We start from the raw sequence: 26,198 nt of genomic DNA on the forward strand, positions 1-26,198 counted from the left end.
TGTGATTTGGTGAGTGCTGTGAAGTGTGTAAACCTGGTGATTCACAGACCTGGGGATAAAAATATATGTATATAAAAAATAAAAAAAAAAAAAAATCTTTAAAAAATAAATAAAATATTAAACACATATGATTTTGTTAAAGGGCTGTGCTCATCTCACCTCTGCAGGACTTCACCCAGCCTGACATATGCCTCTTCCTCCCCACTCTTTCCCATGCTCTAGAACACAGCACACAAACCAGAAGTCTGAAAGTAGCATCTGGTGTGCACATGTTTACTGTTGGGTTTACTGGGGGCTTGAAAATTCTTTAAGCCAATTGCCAATATTTAGAAATCTAGAGAATTCTCATAAATACCCAGATTTCTGACTTCTCTTGAAAAGCCTTGGAGTATCTGTCAACACTGGGGTGGCATTCCCATATGGCCTTGCTAGGCTGGGGCTGAGCAGCAGCTGGCCTATCAGATAGTAGAAAAGGACTCTGCCCTCATGGTTACCAGCATCCCCAATGGGTTCACCTCACCCTGCCCAGTGCTGGAGGGGCTGGGTTTGCTTTGTTTGCTCCTCTGTTCCATCTCCTATGGTAGGAATTTGACAGCACTGTAAACTGCTAGAAAAACAGGAATACATAATCATGTTCAATTCAACTGATTAGTTACACACTCTTTTTTTTTTTTTTTTTACACTCTTTTTATATGTAGGGTCTGGCTTGTATATAAAGGAGAATTGCCTTTATGAATTTTATTTTGTCTTCTGAATTTTACTCTTCTACCTTAATTATTACATATAATAGCAAAACCCAAGGTGATTAAGGCTCCATTTCTTCTCCTGCTTTGTACCCAGTCTTCTTCTCAGCCTATGAAATGTGTTTTGTTTTTAGCTTGATACATGGCTTCCTTCAAACTGGGAGGTGGCAGCTGAAATTGAGACAATGTGCACAATTCCTTCATTGCCCTCCAATACTGTGTGCTCATTAGCTACATGATATCAAAAATACTGTTGTCTTTGAGAAAAAAAAAATGTGACATTAGGGAATAATGGCTCAGCATGTCATAAAATATATTTTTGATGATTTTCCTTCTTTGAAAGACAAGCCTGCCACTTAAACTTGCCCAGGATTATTTATTAGGCAACTATGCCTTTCCATTTTAAAAATAATCTCCTAGGGGTGCCTGGGTGGCTCAGTGGGTTAAAGCCTCTGCCTTCAGCTCAGGTCATGATCCCAGGGTCCGGGGATCGAGCCCCGAGTTGAGCTCTCTGCTCCGCGGGGAGCCTGTCCCCACCTCCCCACCCCTGCCTGCCTCTCTGCCTACTTGTGATTTCTCTCTGTCAAATAAATAAAATTAAAAAAAAATAAAAAATAAAAAAATAAAAATAATCTCCTATATGTGTCACTTTGGGCAAAGTAGAACTGTAGGCTTCTCCACCTTGTTACTACAGAGGGGTTGTTGTCTGATATATGAAAGCAACAAGATGTAGCCCAGCACACTTGTTTAGATCAAATGAAAACACACATAAAAAAAAAGAAAGGCAGACATCTTGACATCAGTGGATTAAAGGATACTGCTCATCTTACCCTCTCCACCCTGAAAGGAGTACACATGATATAAATAAATTTCCTTTGGTTATTTCTCCATTCTTTTCTTTTTCCTTCTGATAAGGACGAATGGGCTATAATGTGAGAGTTAATTCACAGCAAGGGGTACTGAGCCAACCATAGGAAAGGGTGGGCAGAAAAGTAAGTTTTCATTGTTTTGAAACATTGGTAAGTAAATTAATTAAAATCTTGTCACCCCCTACTGCAGTTTAAAAAACTCAGTGCTCAGTAAAGGGTAATTAGTTTTAAGCAAAAGAAGAAAAGAAGTGGTTCAAAACAGCTGAACATGTAAATATGCAGTAAACCAGATGTTGAGTTGACTGAGGTGGAATGGTGGGAAGAGGAGCTCCTGGGACCAGGGTACTTCAAAGGTGGGGGAAACCATTCTAGGCTTGATTGCTGATGAAAGTGACCCAAATCCAGTGTCGACAATGCCTGGTGATTTTCGCACCCCGGGGGAGTTTGATCTTGATGGTGGATTGCTATGCTTGAAATTTCCGGGGAATGCTTTTGGGCAGATGGGCACAGCAGCCAAGGGCTGAGGATCCAATTTAGAGTCCCGTAGGAAGGGAAACACTGGCAAGAGCTAGCTGACTATTGGGACCTCACTGAGGAGTTTCAGTGGAACAGCATTCCCAAGGTTGGATGGAGAACAAAAACCTATCAGAAAACTCAGGCAGTCCAACTGCCCAGTCCTGTGGATTGTGTAAACCCAGTGGGACTTGGGAAGGCTGTAACTCCATATACTCACAGGAGGCCAAGGCTCATCTTGGCTATCACATAACCACAGTAATGAGATGAGTTCCAGATCCCACCAGTTGGTGGGAACTGTGCCTACTGTTATATTACCAGTCTTGGCCTCAGAGGGGTCAGGAAAAGGCTGGATAGGACAGAGAAGCTAGGAGCTTATAGGCACCAACATTGTCAAGGACATTTGAAAACACACACACACACACACTCTGCCATCTAGAAGGAGATACAGGAATACCTTGAAGATACTGTGGGTTTATTGCCCATTCCTAGCATATGGTACAATTGCTCCTGAAATCCCAAGAGAGCAAGAAGGAATTAGAGAAATCAATAACTTAGTGGACCATTTCAACAGATGGTGCTAGAATAAATGTCTAATTTTATGGAAAAACTCTATTGACACCATTCCATAAAATAATCAAAAATCAATTCGATAAGTATCATAGATTTAAATAAAAAGTTAAATTTTATCCCCAGGGGTACAGGTCTGTGAATCACCAGGTTTACACACTTCACAGCACTCACAGCAACATGAAGGTAGCACTGAAATTCAGAGGAAGCAATTAAACCTTTTATAGAAAATTTAAAAAAAATAGCAAAAAAAAAAAGTTAAATTTTAAAAAAGTTTCTAAAAACATGAGAATATTTTCACAAAATTGCGGTAGGTATAAATTTCTTAGGACAGAGAAGGCACAAATTATAAAGAAAAAAAAATTTGAAGATCAAAATAGAAAACTTCTGAACGTCAAAAGACACCATTAAGAAAATGAAAAGGCAATCCACAGATCCGAAAAACACATTTATGAAATGCATATTCAAAAATAATTAAATATAAAGAACTCTTACAAATCAATAAAAAAAGTCAAACAACTCATGAAAAATGGATGAAACTTAAACTTATACACTTTACAAAGTAAGATATACAAATGACCAATATGCAGAAGAATAGGTGCTCAACATTGTTTGTGTTTGGGGAAATGAATTTTAAAGCCACAATGAGATACCACAGATAACATTCTACACCAACTAGAATGACCAAAATTAAAAAGATTGACAACATTAAATGTTGGCCATAATATAAAGAATTGAGAACTATCATAGACTCCTGACAGAGCTGTAAAATGGAATAACAATTTCAGAAAACTGTTGGGAAATTTTTTATGAAGTTATACATACATATGCCTATCCTATGAGTCAGCAAATCCACTGCTACGTATTTACCAAAAAGAGATGAAAATATTTGCTCACAAAAAGACTTATACAAGGAAGTCCAGAGTATTTTTATTCATAATACCCATATATCCTAAATGTTGATCAATTAGAAAAGGAATAAACAAATTGTGGTATATTTATGCAATGGAACACTCACAGGAATAAGTGGGAATGAATACTGTTGGTGAAGATGTGGAGAACTGGAATACTTGTATGTTGTTGGTATGAATGTAGAATGGTGCAGCCTCTGTGGAAAGCAGTTTGGAAATTCCTCAAAAAGTTAAACATAGAATTACCTTAACAATTCCACATCTAGATATTTCCCAACAGAACTGAATATAGATACTTAAATACTTGTACATGAATGTTCATAGCAGCACTCTTCACAATAGCCAAAAGGTAGAAACAATGTCCATCAACCACTGAATGAATAAACAAAATGTGGTGTTTGCATACAATGGAATTTAGTCAACCATAGAAGAAGGAAGTACTGATACATACAACAATGCTGATGCATCTGGAAAACATTATGCTAGGAGAAATAAGGCAGACGTGAAAAGTCATATACTATATTATTCCATTTATATGAAATTCGTAAATCCATACAGACAGAAGCAGACTGGTGATTGCCAGGGGATGGAAGAAGAAGAGAATGGGGTATAATGTTTAATGGATATGGAGCTTTCTTTTGAGGTAATAAAACTTATTTTGGAACTACATTGAGGTGGTGGTTGCATAACAACAAATGCAGTGACTGTCAGCAAATTGTATATTAAAAAGGAAAGGGAATGAATGACTTCTATATGCACTAACATGAATGGATCTCAAAAACATTATTTTGAGCATAAGCAATCATATACAAGAGTATGTGCCATACGATTTAAGTCACAACTTGTTGCTTATGGAATGTGGTGATTGGCTGGAAGGGAACATGAGAAAAATGTCCAACGTCATAGAAATATGTCAGACCAGGAATTTAAAACAGCTATGATTAATATGCTAATTTTATTTAATATGCTAATAATATGCTAAGGTGTCTAATGGACAGACTGCATGCCAGAACAGACAGGCAATGTAAGTAGAGAGATGCAAATTTTAAGCAAGAACCCCCTAAGTTTCTAGAGATAAAAACAAAATAAAGCAAAATACTGTAATAGAAATGAAGAATGGTTTTGATGGGCTTAGTAGACTGGACAATAGATTAATAAAGTCCATAAAAACCAAAAAGCAAAGAGAATAAAAACTGAAAAAAAAAAAAAAACTAGAACAGGATATCCAAGGATGATAGAACTACAAAAGGTATAACATACATGTAACGGCAATACCATCAGAAGAGACAAAAGAGCAAAAGAAATATTTCAAACAATAATGAGTGAAAATTCCCTAAGTTATTGTCAGACACCAAACCACAGATCTAAGAGAACACCAAGCAAGGATAAATGCCAAAAAACTACACATAGGCATCTCATTTTCAAACCATAGAAAATCAAGGATTAAGAACAAACCCTGAAAGAAGGTTTGGGGTGTTTTTGTGTGTGAATGTGTAGAGAGGTCAGCATTTTTGAAAAGCTTCCCAGATGATTGTTTGGTATAGCCAGGCTGAGAACTACAGGAATCAAAAACAGAGATCTCAGGATAGGAAGAAAGCATACGAATTCATCAATTTTCAAGATCTTATCTTGGTACATAAAACATCAAACTTTCTATCCTATCCTGGAGCGTAGTTCCAATCAGTTTTCTTTGTGACTACATCAGCTATGGAAAGAAAGATGGCGGTTTCGACTTTACCCTGGTGAGTCATGCAAACTTTTGCTTTGGGGAGAACAGAATTCCTTTAGGATTATGGGCTCCTTTCAGCATTTTGTGGGATTCCCACCCACTCCTTTTCAGTGAGGTCAGTAACTGGGAATACCCCCAAAGAGATTTCTCCATCATCCTTGATTTTACTGGCAATGGAACAGCCACTTAAAAAAAATAGGAGTGTGAGTAAGGAAAGGGAGGAGAAAGGAAAGATGGAGACTAAGTTACATTATCACCCTACTATTTGTCCACATGCAGGTTTGGCTTGTATATTCCTGATTTCCAGGTCAAAATGTTCTTTTAAGATTTTTATCTACAGGGCAGGGAAGCCTCAGGGCACTTTAGTGGGACAGTTTTGATGATGTGATGTTTCTTATTTCTTATTTACTTATTTATCTGACGGGGGGTGGGGGACACAAGCAGGGGGAGTGGGAGAGGGAGAAGCAGTTCCCCGCCGAGCAGGTGGCCTGACGTGGGCCTTGATCCCAGGACTCCGGGATCCTGACCTAAGTGGAAGGCAGAAACTTAATGACTGAGCCACCCAGTAAGGACTCACTTCACCTAGCAAGAAATGGTATTTTGGACAAACAAACAAGCATTAAATTGATATCATAGGTAAGGGAAAAACATATTTTTTCATTTTCAAACGTAGTATCTCTTCAACTCATACACAATCAGAAGTTAATCTTTGTGAACCATAGCCAGGAAACTTGCTGTGACCTGCCATCAGGGTTGATTTGGTTGCTAGTGGAGAAAAGGGAGACAATTATGTAACTGGTGAAATGGGAGGCTTCTTTTTGCATGTCTAGTCAGCAGCTGTAGTCTTATAGGATCTATCAGTTAACTTCCTTCTAACTTTCTAACTTCATCCATCTGTCTTCAGAACTATTGGAGGGAGGTCTATGTGAGTGAGTAGAGGTGGCATGGATTATCATCTCACATTGCTTGGATCTTTTTGGATCTAAAATAGGGCTTAGATATAAAATATGGCCCATCATTTAAAAGAAGCACTAGTATTGAGGATCTCCCTCGTATTCCGGAACTTATTTTCTCAGTCTGCAGACTATCTTGTTAGCATATATACCTGTTCCCATTTTGTGTTACTTCCATTTCTTCTCTTTAGCTGGAGAAATTGTCCCATTCTGGTTATACACTTCTTATTTTTTCCATGAAGTCTCCCTAGATCATTTTAGCCATCATAGCTTCTGCAGTCTTCCACAGCTTTTGCAAAACACACCACAAAATTTAAAACAAGTTCTGTTTATAGTGGTTATTACTACTTCATATACATATGTCTTGTCCTTCTAACAAAACTTTAAGCTTCATTAAACTTTAAGGGAGTTAAAGAAAGGAATATTGTATACTTCTGAATCTCTTCCAGCATCTAGCATAACACTGAGCGTATTTTAGGTCAAGACTTTAGGTAATAATGAGCTGAGCTTGAGCTACAGAGATTTTGCATAATAAATGATCCTGGTTTGAGTGTGGTGTTTTCTGTTGGGATCTTGACTAAATCGAAATGATATATTTTAGGTCTAAAATGGGAGGTAGTCATTTTTAAAATGCTACGACTTTTTCTTTTGTGAAGCCAATAATCCTTTTGTAAAGTGGAGACTCACCCTCTAATTTATCATTTGTGTAATATCTATAATTTTTTAGTGTTTTACCATGACAATTCTACATAGAACTAAGAAAAAGTTACAAAATAGCTAAATCATGGAAAGGGATGAAATTTTGCAGACCGTTTTTTGATGCGATCTGAACACAGATCTAGATGTGTCTGGTTTAGGTGACAATGTAGGTGTTGTTAAGTCCTGAGTTTCCCTCCTTCATTTCATTTTTAACCCAGAACTTGTCTTCTTTCCTTGGCTCTTTCACTTCTACCCAAGGACAGGGTTGCAATTTGAGCTCTGAGGAGATATTATGGACATCAGACACTGAAGCCCCTTTTGGTTTGAATGAGTCTTTAAAGTTTCTACCCTCAGAGAATTAAAGTCAGTGGTGATCCAGGCACTCTCTGTTATATGACCTTATATGGTATTGCTCTGCATAATTCTTTAAATGATTCAAGTCCTCTGAAATTTGTTCCCTGAGTATTTCCCAACTCATCAAAACCTCAGAAAAGATTCTGGTTTGTAATGCTGAGTAACCATGTCTGCTTAATCCCTAAAATAATGGAAAAATGGGTACTGTATATGATTCAGCAATGTATGAAAATAGATGATTACAAATTGTTCCCATGGTTATAAGTATTAGATGATTACCATGACTTGCTTACAAAGTAGCTGGATTCTGTATTAGGTTTTCTTTTTCTTTAGATAGGAGCCCAATGTGGGCTTGAACTCTCAACCCTAAGATCAAGACCTGAGCTTAGATCAAGAGTCAGTTGCTTAACTGACTGAGACATCCAGGCACCCCAGCATTGGTGTTGGCTCTGTAGCTGAATCTGACAATGAGGTGAGCTCATGGAGTGGCAATTTTAATGTTGTATATGCTTACATTGTAGCTTCCCAAACTACATTTAAGGCTGCTGAGTTAGTACTTTTGTCCGTTGCAGTCATCTTCTTACTAATTCATTTAATGGGAGGAGGCCAAAAACTAAACTGTCTCCAAAGGGACCAAGGCTACAGGTGAAGTCGACATTCCTTCATGGTGACTCAGACTGACTGAGCCAATGGCCAATGAAACTAATACTTGTCTTCGATTCAGGGATAGGGAAAGGACAAGGCAGAGATTTAGACATCAAGTCTCCTATCCTGAATATATAATCCAGTGATGTTTTCCAACACTGAGATCATCAGAGGTGAGAATACTGGACAGTGTTCCTGGTGTGGGGAACCTAAACATGTGTTTCCCTTACTCCAGCAGAAAGAAATATGGAGTCCTAGGAGAGGACATATTGCTGAAGATAGGGTAGTCCATTCCCATCTTTGAATGGCTCTGACTACTTGGAAATGTTCTTTTATATTTGGTATTTAGATTCATTGTATTTAAGCTTTCTCTCTGTATGTGTGTTTGAAAATTTTGTCCAGTTTATTTGAAAAACTTTGAAGACATACTGGTCTGTACTTCGTAAAATTGCACCTAAATTTAGCCAGTGGAACCTCTAGGGTGATGGAAACCTCTCGTGTATGATTTGGCAGTTTGGGAAAGTAGAAGGACTACGGCATTTGATTAATGGTCAAACACAGTATATTTTATTATGTAACAAACTTTACTTATTTTGCCCTACCTCAATTTACAAATGATGTTACATCATACAGTTCCAAATAGGTAAAATTAAAAGATAAAATATAAACAGAAAACAACCAAGGAGAAGGAAAATACAAATATGCCACCTATACAGAGTAACACAATTGTTGGGATAAGGCTTCCAGTCTTATTGTTGGTCAAAAAGGTGAACAAAACCAACAACCAACAAAAGTAAGACAGACTTTCAGCAGAAGCAAAGTTTTATTTAGTTTTATTTAGCACTGAAATTAAAAGACACTAACTTGAAAGTCTCTAGAGTGAATGTTACATCATATGATAAACAATGACCTCAACAACAGCTTTAAAATAAACAGGAAATATTTTTTAATGATTACTTTTCAAAGCAACCCTTTGATGAAAGCTAGCACATTAATGTTAGTACTTGGTGGAGTCAAGTCTGAAAGGAGCTAGATTTCACCAATATTTAGTTATATAATCTTTTGGAGGTCCTACTTGATTTAAAAATAGCATTCAGGGCTCCTGAAATTACTTAATCTTTTTAACATCTTGAAAATAATCCATGTGTACTAATGCACAGGTAAATCGAATGATACTGAAATGTATGAGAAGTAAGTCTTCCTTACTATCTCCTCTCCAATTAATGATACTATAGAAGTAGTCACATTGCTCTTCACTTTTTTGGGAATTGACCAATATAATTTTAAACTACACTTTAATTTCTTGATTTATGAAGCTAGAGTATATAGATATATTAACCCAGTGATTTATAAGATGAGGAATTTAAAGAACTTTAACCAACTTCTATCTTTCCTTCTGTTTCCTAAGTGTGTTATATTATTATTTTCAGGTTTTTTTTTTCTGGTAGTTGCCTTAAGGGCTAAATTTTTTTTTTAAGATTTTATTTATTTATTTAACAGAGAGAAATCACAAGTAGACAGAGAGGCAGGCAGAGAGAGAGAGAGAGGGAAGCAGGCTCCCTGCTGAGCAGAGAGCCCGATGTGGGACTCTATCCCAGGAACTCGAGATCATGACCTGAGCCCAAGGCAGCGGCTTAACCCACTGAGCCACCCAGGCGCCCCTTTGATATATAAATTCTACACAGCATCTATTAACTCTACACAGAAATGAGAGTTTTAGCATACTTTACATCTACCTCATTCCCTTGCCCTGATTCTATTTATCATATTGTCTTTATATTATCAAGGTTTATAATAGTTTCATTATGCTCTTTAATTATATTTGGCTTCAGGTTTTGTATATGGTTTCTAAATGTTGAGACTACTGAATGACATTTAAAAAATACACATACCTATAACCTCTGTGTATAGTAATATTCCATAGTAATAGTATCACTATAGAAGCAAGTCATGTGCTTAAACCCACAGAAAAGGAAAAGTGAGTTTTTACACAAACAACTGCTGTCCCAGTTGAGTTCATTGAAGGAGATTATTGTAAGCATCAAGGCGAAGTGGATTTTCTTGCTATCTCTGGTCTTCTCTGAGTCACACGTAGATGCTACTGTTTTCTCTTTTCCATTCTTCTGTCCTTATTGTTAAGTCAAAGGCTTTGTGGAAAGAGAAGACTCTCACTTCCACAGGCTCCCGGGACCTCGTTTGCTCACCCCGCATCTCCTGAAGTAGTTCTTGTTGCTGCTCTCAACTAAACTCTCCAAGCTCCTTGCCAAGCCCAGCTTCTCTCTTTCGGCCTTGCATCCCATCTCCTTTTGTCTGTGCAAGGACATGGCTCCGGTTATTCCCCCTTTCATTCCTGCTTCATCAAGTTTAAGTTCCTGCTCGCTACTGGATTTTCCATTAACCTTCAAAGACGCTGTTATTTTTCATAACGAATTGTTTCTTGACCTTACTTTCCCCTCCAGTTATCTTTCACTTCTTTCTTCCTTTTATAGTAAGAAAAATCTAAAGCCTTACTTATATTCGCTCACTGTCTCCAATTTCTTCCCATGGTTCTACAGAAACCACTTGTGTCCAGGTCACTATCTACACTCATGTTGCTAAATCCAGTGATCATCTTATGTGTCCCGTCAGCAGTTTTGATTATCCTCTTCTTCTTGAAGCATGTTTTCCCCTTGGCTTCTGGCACATGATACTCCCATGATTTTCTGCCTATTACTACCTCTCAGTTTTCTTCATTCTTTTCTTCTTATGTCTTTGATTTCTAAACATAGGTACATTCTAGAACTCAGTTTTAAAATCCCTTTTGTCTCTAGCTCAGATAAATTTTATTCTACTATTTCTGTTTTTAACCTTCTACATAGATTGAACCACCTAGATTACCTGCCATGTCTTTTAACAATTGTTTCATAGTCTCCAGCACTTTAAATTTCCTGTTTTGAGAGACTGACTTGATTTATCTTTTAGCTCACGAACTTCAGCTGTGTATATTTTATCATGAAGCTTATTCACTTACTTTTTGCAAATATATTTTTAATTATATCAATCTTGTTCTTGTTCTCTGATTGCCCTCTTTTTTCATAGCCGTTTTTTATGATAAAAGTAGCATTCTTCAAATGTCTCTGAGGATGCTAATTCAGATTAAAAAAAAAATAACAACAACCTCTTTTGTTCTGTTGCTTACCCCAAAGTTAGTTTTTTTTTTAACAATTTCATTTTAGACTCCCTTTTCTTTTTTTTTAAAGATTTTATTTATTTATTTGACAGGCAGAGATCACAAGTAGGCAGAGAGGCAGACAGAGAGAGAGGGGGAAGCAGGCTCCCTGCTGAGCAGAGAGCCCGATGCGGGGCTCGATCCGAGGACCCCGGGATCATGACCTGAGCTGAAAGCAGTGGCTTAACCCACTGAGCCACCCAGGTGCCCCTTTAGACTCCCTTTTATGCTGTTAGTTTTCCATACTTTTTCTGGTAATCTTTTATGATCTACTCATATTTGGCATTTCCTCTGAAATTCAGTTGATTAGGCCTTTAATAATACAATACTGATTTTTGTCTGGTTATAAATAAATGCATGCCCATTGTATAAAGTATACTAAAAAACAGAAAAATAAAATAGGACAAAAATCATGCATAAGGCCATCACCTAGAAATAACCACTGTTAACATTGTTGCATCTTTTCTTCCTCACATTTTCAAATGCACACTCACACACAGTGCCAAAACACACACAATGTCTTGCTATTTCAAGACACACTAACACACTTTGGGAAAGACAAGGGTTCTGCTGTTGTAAAGATTACAGTCTAGTTGCAGGAAAAGATAGAACTAAAATAATCACATAGATTAGAGCATAATTACAAATTGTTATAAGTGCCATAAAAAAACCCACAAAGTTCTATGCTCTTACATACAAAATAACAAAAGAAAACTGAGCTGAGCAGGGGTGACAGGGATGACTTCTTTAGAGATTGAGATTATATCCTGAGTAAAACTTAACTAGGTGAAGAGAGGAGAACATCATTTGAGATAGAAGAAGCACATATAATAAAGGAGAAAAAAGGAGTTTTAAAGAAAGAGAAAGAAGTCAGAGGGCTGGAGTGTGTCAGAGTGCAGGAGTGCGGAAATAAAGGAGCGTATGGGGTAAAGGGACCTAGAAATGTAATAAGAAGTGAGACATTATAGAGTCTCCAGGCTACATTTAGGATTCTGTAAATGTAGATTGCTTTATCTTAAAAGCAGTTGCAGGACTTTAAGCAAGGGGATTATCATAATTAGATTTAAGGTTTGAAAGGATTACTCTGACTGTAGCCATCAGAGGAACAAAGTAGGTGTCAGGACACAGGTTAGATTATTACAGTTATTCCAGGTGAGACATGATGAAGGCTTAAAGTGGTGTGGTGACATGGCAAGTAGGCCGAAGTAGTTGCAGAAAATGTCAATGGTGCCTCTGGGATTTCTGACTAATACAACTAAGTGGATGGGGGTGTTAAAGAGCAGCAGGGAACAGTACCAGGGGACCATGTTTGTGGGAGTTTTTAATCCTGCTTTGCACATATTGGGTTTGCAGAACCTTGAGACAGTCAAGTGAAGCCAATTCATTATTCATATTTAAAGCTCAAAGAGATGCCTGAACTGCATCGGTGATATAAATTAGAGAACCATAGGCATAAAGATGGGAACTGTAATTATAGCATGGGGAGATACTTAACACATAGAGCATCTTCCAAAAAAGATGGTGCCAGTTTATAATAAATCAATAGTGTAAGAATGCCTGTTTCTCAACACTTTGGACAACACTTTGCATTATTGAATTATTTGATCTTTTCCAAATTGACAGGTAAAAAATAGTATATCCCGGATATTTTTGCCCAGACTTTTAAATAGACTTAACACCTGTCTCTATGTTTATTAGCCATTAATTTTTCCCTATGATTCTTTGTGAATTATGAAAGTATGCTTTTCTGGAGAGAAAGTTCATAGACTGACAAGTTCTCAAACTGACCCTTAAATGTTTGAGGGCCACTAATTTGAGTTGTTATGAACAAGAAAGTTTAATTTTCCACATGTCAGCCTGCACATATTTAATCACTGCTATCACTGTCTTCTTAAGCTGTCTTTTCTACAGGCTGTATGTCCTCACTGCCCTAAGCCTTATGATTTCTGTCTTCTTCCATTGAGCCTGTGTGTGGCAGTGATAAAAAACAGACTGGGTACATCCAGCATATTCCATGTTTCTCTCCTCTACTTTTTGCATATCCAGAGCCTTTCTGCTTCTAATACTTTCCTCTTCACAGAACAAGGAAGATTTCACAATGTATTCATTACACCGTGACTGAAAGTCATTCTCCTATCTATTGTTTCTCACTATTCAGTTTGCTGAATATTTCTTTCCAATCACAGAAAGCAATGCCAGCCTGAGATGCTTTAGGTCACTGAAAGGCATTCCTGGGGCTGTCACTAGGGGGAGTATAAGTCAAATTTTTCACTTTGAAAAAAGTCAGGAAGGGGGAGTTGGAAGGCTGGGGTATAGAAAACACTAAAAACTTAGCAAGGAATTTGTGGAGCTTTATCCTGACTTGTACACTGAATGTGGGTCTGGACCTGCTGAAAACAGCCTGTGGTGGAGGACCCACACAGAGCTAGGAGCTCTATGCAGGATTGACAGTGGAGGCCAGGGAGATGGAGGGAAGAGCAGTGTTCTTCATTCTTCCAGAGACAGGTAGGGATGTAGGGTTGGTAGGATTCCTGCCTATACTTTCTAAAGTGGGTGCATGTCACTTTGATTTTGCTTTAATACATGCATATACTGTTGGCTATAGAGTATCTTCTTGGATGTGCCATGTGGCAGCCATGTTCAGTGAAAAGAAACATTATAAGACACAAGTTTGGGCGCCATGACATTGGATGGTAAATAAACACTTAGTGAGTCTTTTTTGGTACAAACAACCATTCTAAAGACCATAGAGAGTAGAAAGCAAAAGAAAAGAATGAAAAAAGTTGAAAAAAATGTGTTGTCCTTGGACTTGTGGTTTTAAATCTTGTTTGGAAATTCATTATATTTTTGTCTCTTCACTTGCCTCATATCATCAATGTCTCCTTCTTTATTCTATATTTTTCACCTTTTGGTCTCTGTGTCTGCATTTGAAAACAACCTCAAGTCTGTTTTTCTAGTCCAAGAGAGACATTTCTTGGTCTGATATTGCTCTCCTAGTCCCACCCTGAACCCTGACTTGTTGGTCTCAGCCGCTCCACAACCAGTCTTCTTGAAAGTGGTCTTATATATCCATCACCCCTCATCTATCCAGTCCTCATCTGTGGTTTGGGTTCTGCCCACATCACTCTATGAAAACTCTTTGGGCAAAGATCACAAATGATTGCATCCCTCCCAACTCTGTCTTCCAGCCACTCAGTTTCCTTCCACACAATCATGGTGAGGATTGTTTTTTTTTTAACGTTATTCCATAGATATTCTATACATATACAACAAAATATATTAATATGTCTTTCCTATTTACATATAGATGCCATGCCTTACACACTGTTTTGTGTTTGTCTTTTAAAATATACAATGTATCTAGGTAACCTTTCCATATAAAGAAGTTATTTATCCTTTTAAAGTGCAAAGTGTCCATAATGTGAAGATAATAAAATGTAGTTAGCCAGTCAGCTTTTAATGGACATTTAATAATTTTTGATATTTTGCTATAACAAACAGTGCTACAATGAAGGAAGTCCTACACATGTCACTTTATACTGGCATGAGAGTAATTGCAGGATAGATTTTGAGAGTTGGAATTGTTGGGTCAAAGGTATGTGCACTTGTAATTTTAGTGTGTGTAGTCAAGTTGTTATTACTCTTGCCAAAAATATGGGTAAGGGCCTGTTTCTCTGCCCTATGTAAAATTTTTGGTTTTTGTTAATCCAATAGGTAATAAGCAGTATCTCTAAATTAAACAGAGCTTATTCTCTTATATTTAAAGGCCATTTAAGATTGACTTCTTAAAAATGAATCAGATCATGTAACACTTCCTCAATATTTCTCATAGCTCCCCATCACCTGTGAGACACAGCTCAAACCCCTAAGATGATCTTTCCTTCTCATCAGCCTCCTTTGTTACTGCACGCTTTTCCCCACTCAGTAATCCAGGCTCCATGGACAGCTTTCTATTCCAAGAACACTATGTTCTCTTTTGCCCCAGTCTGCAGTGTCCTTATTCCCAGGCCTCATGGAGTTAAAAACTATTGTCTGCTCTTTTCTCCAAAAAGCTGAGAATACTTAGGACTCAGTTCCTTAGGTAAGTTGTCCATGTGGTCTGCACTTGGCTCTTAGGTCCTTGTGATTTTTCTATCTCTAGCATAATTCTTGACAAGATGTTGGTTCTTAATAAATATTTGCTGAATGGATGAAAGGCTATCATTACAACTAAAAAGACTTTGTAATTGAACACACAAACCACACACACACACACACACACACACACACGTTTCTAAGCAGAATTTTAGCTGCTAAAGGAAAGTTTCCAGATACACTTATCCTTATTCTATTGCTATCCATGAATTTTTCCTCTTTTCCCTCCACTCCTGAATTAAAAACAACCATGGAAATAAATGACTCTTAGAGTTCAAGCAATTCAAAGTCATTTTACTTTGAGATGTGATGGTTCAAGGGAAGTATGGTCTTTGTGGTAGCTTTTATTAAACAAAAGATCAAATTTTTGATACACTATGTAGTTCTTTCTCTTAATAGGAATGGAAAATAGTTGGCTTGTTCATTAGTAGGAGCCACTGATACTGGTCAGTGTGACCTGAACATTAGGGCTCAAAGCCTGATTCTTCTTAGTATAGACATCTTTCCTTATCCCAGTTTGGCTCCAAGAAAAACTGCCTCCTCCTCATGCTTTAGGGAGTGTCTATTCTGGTACAGAGAAAGTTCCAGTCCCAGGCCTCAGCAGGCCTGGCTACTGGTCCCAACTAGGTCAACAACAAGCCATAAGACTGGAGGTTCATCAGCAAATCAGAGCTCCACACTGGTTGGTTGCTAAGGTCCCCATTAGTTCTGATACTTGTTGACTTTAAATATTTCCCTATTAGGATTTAGTAAAATATTTAACATATTTGGGGGCAGGGAAACAGTTTTCTAAGAATTCAGTTTTATTATGTGTGATCATTCATTCATTCCTTCAGTCAGTCAGTTATTCATTTCCAAAGTGGTTCCTTACCTATCCTTGGGCAAAATAATATCATCTTAAACGATAAGACCAAATTTTACCAGCTAATGACAGCAGTCTTTTTATGTAGCAACTGCTCTTGTAAATCATGCCCATATATTCTGATTCTTCTGTGGGTTCATGATTCACATGAATCATTCCTGTTTCCACTGCTATTCGAGGAATAGAGGGAGCCTGAGATTCTCCTTCATTGATGCTCTTTTCTCCAAAAAGCTGGGAATACTCTTCCATAAGTGCCTTTATCTCTCCTGAGCTGAAGCCCAAGGAGTCAAGATATAGTGGCTGCCACTGCAGGCTAGGGCGACACAGTGGCCATAGTGGACACTAGGCCCGTGCTTTACCTCCTTGATAGTCTTGTCAGTCACCAATATCCTTATTCTTCCTGCAGGTGAAGACTAAAATCTCTTGTAAGATGAGGTGATATGCTTCATTAAAATTAGCCAAGGAAAAGTCAGCAAGCCTGGCTCTGTCACAATATTTGGTTTATTTATTTATTGAACATCTACCATGAGGCAGGTTTTATTCCATGCACTAGAACATGCACTAGAAGTAAGAAATGGATTCCAATTCTGGATAGGGTTAGACTATTTTTTTTTTTTTTTTTTTTTAAGGAAACTCTCAGCCTCTACTTAGATCAATGACTGTAGAATAGACAAAGGAATTTGGTTTGGGAATGGAGGGAGGTTCACTTAGCTTCACTTGCCAGCTATAACAAATTTCATTTTTGGCCAGCCAAGACCTTTACTATAAACGCATTCCGCAAATGGCTTTAAAATATCTGTTCATGTCAGGTACTGTTTTAAAACACAACAGGGTAAACTAAGGTCTATAAAATATGCCTGTTGATCTCAACAACTTATATTCACATAAATAAGTATATAAATAATCATGAAAAAGACTAGCAAATGTCACAACAAAAATTTCAAAAATTGACATTAAATTAGGGAAATATTATTTCCAGTATTGTGCAAAAAGGTGGATCAGAGGGGACCACCTAATGCAGTAAGTCAGGAAAGTTGGGAAGAGCTGTGGAAATGGGAACCAGAGAAGAACTAGAGTCGTTCTCAACAAACATGCCTGAATTAAGGCTGAAGTATTAAAAGTGATGAATATAAAGGCAACCAGAGAATAGTCCATTTTATCTAAAGCTCAAGTTATGTGAGGATGGGGTAAGAGACCAAAATAGAATGCATATGGCACCGAATCAGGTATATTTAATAATAGAAAATTTTGATTTCAGTTTATTAATAATGGTAAAGTTATATCCAAAAATTGAGAAGACAAGGAAGAGCATAATAGTACTTTGGATTTTGTTTCATTAAATCAATCATTTAAAAGCATTTGAGATTTAAAAAGTTATTTTTGTTTTTCTGGAACATTCACTTATATAGAACCCCTGAAAAATACTGACTATATATTGGGGTTTTACTGTTGTACTATTTCTGAATCAAGCTGGGTTTTTTTCCCTAGTGCATGTCCCCAAAATTCACATATGTAGTATTCACAATCCCCTTGGGACTGTAAACGAGAGTGCTCTAAGTGGATAGTGGCATCTTGACCCATGCTGCGGGCAGAGGCCAGGAGAGTAGAGGCATAATTGCGGTGGTCTGGGAGACACAGGCTGTCTCTTGTGGAAGGGCCATGACCATCACTTAGAAATGGCATCTCTCCAGAGGTGCAGCAATGTCACAGCTCAAAGTTGTACATTCTTCCAGAGCCTTTTGGGAGCATAAAGGGTTACTCTAACCCATGCCATATGGAGATTTTATCCCTTTTGGGGCTCCTGTAGTTGTCTGCTACAACCCTCCATGGTATGGTTCTCCAAGGATTTTGCCCCCTAAAGTGTTACCAATAAAAGCTTTTTCTGGGCAGTCACTACTCTGTTCCCGAGGAGGTGTACTGAGAGAACCTTCTGATTTCAAATTTATATTTTTAGTTAAATAGGAATAATATGTTCATCAGATATTTTTTATAATGGCCTTTGAGGAATGAATAAGTTTAACTCTAACAAAAAGCATAAAAGTGTGTGTGTGTGTCCATATGTATTTGATTTTATAAATTTTCATATGTAAAATTGAACTCAAGAGGATACAGCCTTTCATTCCAATCCCTGGACTCCAATAAGAACATGCATTTTCTTATGACTTACAAACTTGATATCAGAATCTTTTATATTTTGGTAGGAAGTAAACCAGAACCCCAAGAAAAATTTCCTGGGCCCTGCCTTGCTCACAGACAGTAGGTCAGAAGCATATCAGATCCTGCAGAAGAAGGGTGGGCAGTCTCCCAACCCCCTAAAAGCTGCCCCAATTGTTGTGAGTAATTTTAAACCTGGGGAAGCCATCAACATCCATCAAAAGAAACATGTAGATGCTATTTCAGGGTGTTTCATTCCAAGAATGTGGTTTCTGTCTGTATGTGGTTTCTTTAAATGTGTAAATCTTTACTGCCCAGGTTTGGGAGAAGAAAAAAAAAAACCGAAATGAAGATGGATATATGTAATTAAGATAAAACCAGGGCCATAGAAGATTGCTTATAGAATGGTGAATTGTTCTTACAAAAAAAAAAAAAATCAGAAAATATCAGCACCGTCCCCACCTCAAAGAAGAATTTATTTATTTATTTATTTTTTTGTATATAACTTATGTAGTACCAAAGTTGTGTGAACCCTAGTGATGGGGCCTCCAGAGGCAGAGGCAGGCTACACTGTCAATGTCAAGGCTGGGACATTTTTGGCCAGTCTCTGCCAAGCTCACCTGACAGAGAGAACTCTAATTATCTCCCTGAACCTTGGTAAAAGGAATCATTCTTAGTTGAGGCTACTGATAGCTTGAACCAAGATCTTGAGAGTTTACTGCTCTATGGTATGAAGCCGAGTCCGCTGGTTAGGAGTGTGGGTCATATTTAACACACCAGGTAAGAACTAGCTGCCATTATCTGCCCCTATATATCCCCTACTCACAATTTGATCAATTTAAACCTGAGGTACTGATAAGGAATGAGAAAGAATTTGAAAGATGAACCAGTTGCAACAAGAAGTCCAAGATAATTCCATATTTAATCACTACAGCATCAAAGGGTCAATTTATTTCCCTCAAATGCTTTTACAATCCAAGAGGCCAAGGCAGCCAAAGTTTGTTCTTCTGGGCCATATTTGTTTCTATCATAGCTAATTCGGGGGGGGTGGATTATTTTTGCAGGGGCTTAGGAAGGCCACCCAAATTTGTTTGATACTTTCTAGTCATTTCTCAAAGTGTCTGGATGATCTGGATGATCTCCCTTTCCTCCTCTTCCTCCTGACTGTCTACCCTACATTATCCAGAACTTTATCCCTATTTCTTCTTTCAAGAGTAAATCATTACTTCCTCCCAAGAATGACAGGGTTTGTGGATCTTAGGGACTATTGGTGCATGATATGAAATATTATTGGCACACCATTGGTGCTGCATGTCAAGCTGCCCCTATAACCAAGATGGACCCCCAAACTGGGGTCACCACACTTGAGCTTTCACAAACTTACATGAGGCTCTGATAATAGTGGATATTTGCAGACACTCAAAAAGTTCTATCTTGACCCCAACATGTTCCCCCCATAAGAATGTTTTTCCTTAAACTTTGAGAGATGAGTCAGAGATAGCAAAAGTGAGAGCTGGAAAAAATGATTCTCCCAGGAGACCTGGCAGTGAAAGTCTGCCTTCAAAGCAAGTTCTTCATGGAAAATGTCCTTTTTTAAAGAGTACCAAATCTACTAATTATGCAAGAAAACCTTGGATTGGCTATTGCTAACCAAATGTGTTAGTGTCTGTCACCCTGCCAGTGTGTGACTTTTGGAAATAACATTTGTACAGTCTGTTTTTCTCATAGGGCTTATTGACACACACTTCAGCAACTCTGTGGCCTTCCCAACTATGGCATGTTAAATATTAGTTAAATGTTACATTATGTCTTGACCACATTCTTATGAGTCTGGCCCTATGTTGCCAAAAGAGAATGCAAACTTGGCCTACTGTCCCCTTCCTTTTTACAGATGTTGTCACTCCTCAGATTCTTCTATCCAAACCAAGTGCAAGCCATTACACAGAGCAGGATAGTTGACTTGGCTATCCAGCAAAGGCAAAAACATTTCTGCACATTATGCACAGTTTTAAGTAAGGTGCAAAGACCACATTTACTTGAAGAATCTTTGAATCCTGGAAGATGAGGTTGTGTTCAGTTTTGTTATTAAGCATATCTTTTGCATTCCCATTCCTTAAACTTTGATGATCCAGGTGTGACATATACAATTACTTTTTATTGACAAAGCATTTGATTAACTGGTCTTTGATTGGGTATTACCTTTTATAGCATTAGGGGAGGTTTTGTTTTAGAAACTGTCATTCCCTAGAGCATCACAGGGGTTTGATTTTAGTCTGGAGGAAAACAGTTCTCTTTTATTTTTTTTTAAAGATTTTATTTATTTATTTTAGAGATAGATATAGGTAGATAGAGAGGAGGAGCTGACAGGTAGGGACAAACTGAGTGTAGGGCCTGACATGGGGCTCAATCCCATGACCCTGAGATCAGGACCTGAGTTGAAATTAGAGTCTGACACTCAACCAGCTAAGCCACCCAGGCACCCCTCTTTTATTTTCTTACAGAGAGATTTAACTAACAAAATAAATCAGATAATTAGGTTTTGTATTGTCTAAAATTAGACTTTTTAAATGTGTTTGGGCTAGAAAAGAAAAAGGTGATATAGAGGTGTGTGTATTTGTCTTTTGAACATCTCAAATTCAATATGGTCCAAACTGGACCTCCCTCCCCCAAACCTGTTTTTCTTTTTGTGGTTCTTTCTCTATGACTAGCTCTATAGAAGGTCTGAAATGTCTCATTGGTTACCAAAATCCCACCAATTTCACTCCTAAAGCCTCTCTGCCCCACCTCCTTGGCTATGGCTTTAATTCAGTTCATTTCCCTGCCTCTCTCACTTCTTCTCCAGCTCATATAACCACTCCACTTTGCAGCCAGAATAATTTTCCTCAAAATACCAGTTGTACCTATCATTTAAATGCGCCAAGTCTTTTAGTGGCTTTTTATTGCCCTTAAGAAAGACCTTCCCTGCTAGAGTGATCCAGGAAGTCCTTTGTGAACTAATTATCTCCTTCTCTTTCACCTTTTGCTTACTGTCTACTTTAGTACTTTGTTTCAGAAATACTTAGCCAGTTGTGATTTCCTGAATCTTTCATTTTGTTTCCTACTTCCATGGCTTTAAATGGTCTGTTTGGAATATTTCCCCATTTTTTGTGAAGAACTTAAAGAATTCATGGAAACCAATGAGAATGAAGACACTTTGGTCCAAAACCTATGGGATACAGCAAAGGCAGTCCTAAGAGGGAAATACATAGCCATCCAAGCCTCCCTCAAAAAAAATTGAAAAATCCAGAATACACCAGCTGTCTCTACACCTTAAAGATCTGGAGAATAAACAACAAATCAAACCAAGTCCACACATAAGAAGGAAAATAACCAAAATTAGAGCAGAGATCAATGAGGTAGAAATCATAGATACAGTAGAACATATCAATGAAACTAGAAGCTGGTTTTTTGAAAGAATCAATAAGATCAATAAACCATTGGCCATGCTAATCCAAAAGAAAAGAGAGAAATCTCAAATTAATAAAATTATGAATGAAAAGGGAGAGATCACAACTAATACCAAGGAAGTAGAAACAATCATCAGAAGTTATTATCAACAGTTATATGCCAGTAAGCTAAGCAACCTAGATGAAATGGATGCATTCCTGGAAAACTATAAACTCCCAAAATTGAACCAGGAAGAAATTGACAACCTGAATAGACCAATATCTAGTAATGAGATTGAAGCAGTGATCAAAAACCTCCCAAAAAACAAGAGCCCAGGACCTGACAGATTCCCTGGGGAATTCTACCAAACTTTCAAAGAAGAATAGCACCTATTCTCCTGAAGCTGTTTCAAAAAATTGAAGCAGAAGGAAAACTTCCAGACTCTTTTTATGAAGCCGGCATTACCATGATGCCCAAATCAGGCAAAGACCCTACCAAAAAGGAGAATGTCAGACCAATATCACTGATGAATATGGATGCTAAGATTCTCAACAAGATCCTAGCAAACAGGATCCAACAGCACATTAAAAAGATTATCCACCATGACCAGGTGGGATTCATCCCTGGGTAATGAATCAAGGATGATTCAACATTCGCAAATCAATGAATGTGATAGAACAAATGAATAAGAGAAGAGAGAAGAACCACATGGTCCTCTCAATCAATGCAGAAAAAGCATTTGACAAAATCCAGCATCCGTTCCTGATTAAAATGCTTCAAAGTATAGGGATAGAGGGAACATTCCTGAACTTCATCAAATCTATCTATGAAAGACCCACAGCAAATATCATCCTCAATGGGAAAAAGCTTACGTCCTTCCCGTTGAGATTAGGAATACGACAAGGATGCCCACTCTCACCACTCTTGTTCAACATAGTATTAGAAGTCCTAGCAACAGCAATCAGACAACAAAGAGAAATAAAAAGTATCAAAGTAGGCAATGAAGAAGTCAAACTCTCTTTCTTCACAGATGACATGATTCTTTATATGGAAAACCCAAAAGACTCCACCCCCAAACTACTAGAACGCATACAGCAATTCAGTAATGTGGCAGGATACAAAGTCAATGTCCAGAAATCAGTGGCTTTCTTATACACTAACAATGAAAATACAGAAAGAGAAATTAGAGAATTGATTCCATTTACTGTAGCACCAAGAACTATAAGATACCTGGGAATAAACTTAACCAAAGAGGTAAAGGATCTGTACTCGAGGAACTATAGAACACTCATGAAAGAAATTGAAGAAGACACAAAAAGATGGAAGACCATTCCATGCTCTTGGATTGGAAGAACAAACATTGTTAAAATGTCTATACAGCCTAGAGCAATCTATACTTTTAATGCCATTCCGATCAAAATTCCACTGGTATTTTTCAAAGAGCTGGAGCAAATAATCCTAAAATTTGTATGGAATCAGATGAGACCCCGAATCACTAAGGAAATGTTGAAAAAGAAAAACAAAACTGGGGGCATCACGTTGCCTGATTTCAAGCTTTACTACAAAGCTGTGATCACCAAGACAGCATGGTACTGGCATGAAAACAGACACATAGACCAGTGGAACAGAGTAGAGAGCCCAGATATGGACCCTCAAGTCTATGGTCAAATAATCTTCGACAAAAGAGGAAAAAATATACAGTGGAAAAAAGACAGTCTCTTCAATAAATGGTGCTGGGAAAATTGAACAGCTATATTTAGAAAAATGAAACTCGACCATTCTCTTACACTGTACACAAAGATAAACTCGAAATGGATAAAAGACCCCAATGTGAGACAGGAATCCATCAGAATCCTAGAGGAGAACATAGGCAGTAAACTTTTTGATATCAGCCACAGCAACTTCTTTCTAGATATGTCTCCAAAGGCAAAGGAAACAAAAGCGAAAATGAACTTTTGGGACTTCATCAAGATCAAAAGCTTCTGCACAGCAAAGGAAACAGTCAAGAAAACAAAGAGGCAACTCATGAAATGGGAGAAGATATTTGTAAATGACAGTACTGATAAAAGGTTGTAAATGACAGTACAGGATCTATAAAGAACTTCTCAAACTCAACACACACAAAACAGATAATCATATCAAAAAATGGGCAGAAAATATGAACAGACACTTCTCCAATGAAGACATACAAATGGCTATCAGACACATGAAAAAATGTTCATCATCACTAGCCATTAGGGAGATTCAAATTAAAACCAGATTGAGATACCACCTTAAACCAGTTAGAATGGCCAAAGTTAGAATAGCAAGACAGGAAACAACATGTGTTGGAGGGGATGTGGAGAAAGGGGAACCCTCTTACACTGTTGGTGGGAATTCAAGTTGGTGCAGCCTCTTTGGAGAACAGTGTAGAGATTCCTCAAGAAATTAAAAATAGAGCTTCCCTATGACCCTGCAATTGCACTCCTGGGTATTTACCCCAAAGATACAGATGTAGTAAAAGAAGGGCCATCTGATTACCCCAATGATTATAGCTGCAATGGCCACGGTCACCAAACTATGGAAAGAACCTAGGTGCCCTTCACAAGACGAATGGATAAGGAAGATGTGGTCCATATACACTATGGAGTATTATGTTTCCATCAGAAAGGATGAATACCCAAATTTTGTAGCAACATGGACGGGACTGGAAGAGATTATGCTGAGTGAAATCAGTCAAGCAGAGAGAGTAAATTATCATATGGTTTCACTTATTTGTGGAGCATAACAAATACCATGGAGGCCATGGGGAGATGGAGAGGAGAAGGGAGTTGAGGGAAATTGGAAGGGGAGGTGAACCACGAGAGACTATTGACTCTGAAAAACAACCTGAGAGTTTTGAAGGGGCAGGGGGTGGGAAGTTGGAGGTTCCAGGTTGTGGATATTGGGGAGGGCATGTATTGCATGGGGCACTGGGTGTGGTACAAAAACAATGAATACTGTTACGCTGAAAAGAAATTTTAAAAAATGCAAAAAACCCCCACCAAACTCCTCCTACTTATCCTTCAAGATCCCAATGTAACACTGTCAACTTAAACCTTTTTTGTATGTTGAATCCTTTTGTTTTATTGTATGTTTTATTCTGAATTAGAAATAACTGTTTACATACAATGGAATTATTATTCAGCCATCAGAAAGGATGAATATCCACCATTTGCAGTGACATGGATGAAACTGGAGGGGATTATACTAAGTGAAATAAATCAAGCAGAGAAAGACAATTATCATATGGTTTCACTTATTTGTGGAACATAAGGAATATCATGGAGGACCACAGGGAAAACTGAAGGGGAAGAAATCAGAGAGGGAGACAAACCATGAGATACTCTGGACTCTGGGAAACAAACTGAGGGTTTCAGAGGAGAGCGGGGAGGGAGCATGAGGTAGCTGGGAGATGGGTATTAAGGAGGGTACATGCTGTGATTGAAGATTACATCATAAACTAATGATGTACTATATGTTCGCTAACTGAACATAATATAAATGAATGAATGAATGAATATTAGTTGATTCATGTCTTTCTTTAGATTTAAAAACCAAGGGTTATAGTAACCATTAAATTCATATCAAATGTGAAGAATTTTTACAAAATTGCTATTGTAAAAAAAGTAACTGAGAACTTAATTATAAATTATGCTCCCTAGAAATTGACATTATTAGACTTGGAAGCCAAACACATAGTCTCCAGTTTGTGGGTATATTACATCTTGGATCTTACAAAGCAATGTACTAGGAATGAGTGAGTTTACAGAAATATTTGTCACTTATATACAAGGTACTCATAAGTTCACTGGTAGTGCAAAGCTAACACTTAAGTGTAATAGTTATGACGTTAACTATTTAATGACTTCCCTTTTATTTTCCTTGAAACTCAAAGAGTCTCTGTATGTAGATGTTTGGCTTATTGGCACATCCCCATTTACAGTATCATTATTATTGTTTCAATCCTTTGCAGTCCTTTGCAATAATCATTATTATTGTTTCAATCCTGTAAAGGATTCCAGTCCTTTACACAGATACATTTGCTGTTTCTTGCTTTCAGTGTTTTAAAGTTGTATGTTCTTAAGTCTTTATTGTATTAAAGTATTTCCTCACTCCCTACCTGTGGATAGTCATCAGAGTCACAACTTACAGCTGGATGGAATTGTTAAAACATCGTCTGATTCTTCTTTGTTTGTTTTTTAATAACAGAGCAAACTGAGGAGGAGAGAAGTGTTTTTTTATGACTGTGTGCAATGGTTGGTGGCTAAGCCAAGATCAGCTGGTCTTCAGACTTATTTCCAAACTTGGTACCATTACCATTACCCACATGACCTCCTTCTATTAGCTCATTTTCACTGATCTCTTCCTCCCTCCCAACCTCTTTAGAGAAATCAATTCACTTCATCA

The 26,198-nt window shown here is 37.7% G+C and overlaps 1 long non-coding RNA gene across 1 annotated transcript in view; it reads right to left on the minus strand.

Annotated features, from left to right (window-relative positions):
• Positions 1 to 516: 516 nt before the first annotated feature.
• Positions 517 to 26,198, minus strand: part of LOC131833655 (uncharacterized) — a 56,652-nt gene continuing 30,970 nt past the window's right edge. Inside the window, exon 3 of the long non-coding RNA XR_009354563.1 lies at positions 517 to 607. This is a non-coding gene — a long non-coding RNA (uncharacterized LOC131833655). The remainder of the gene's footprint in view (positions 608 to 26,198) is intronic.

This window comes from Mustela lutreola, chromosome 6, assembly GCF_030435805.1.
Source record: "Mustela lutreola isolate mMusLut2 chromosome 6, mMusLut2.pri, whole genome shotgun sequence".
Classification (NCBI taxonomy): domain Eukaryota; kingdom Metazoa; phylum Chordata; class Mammalia; order Carnivora; family Mustelidae; genus Mustela; species Mustela lutreola.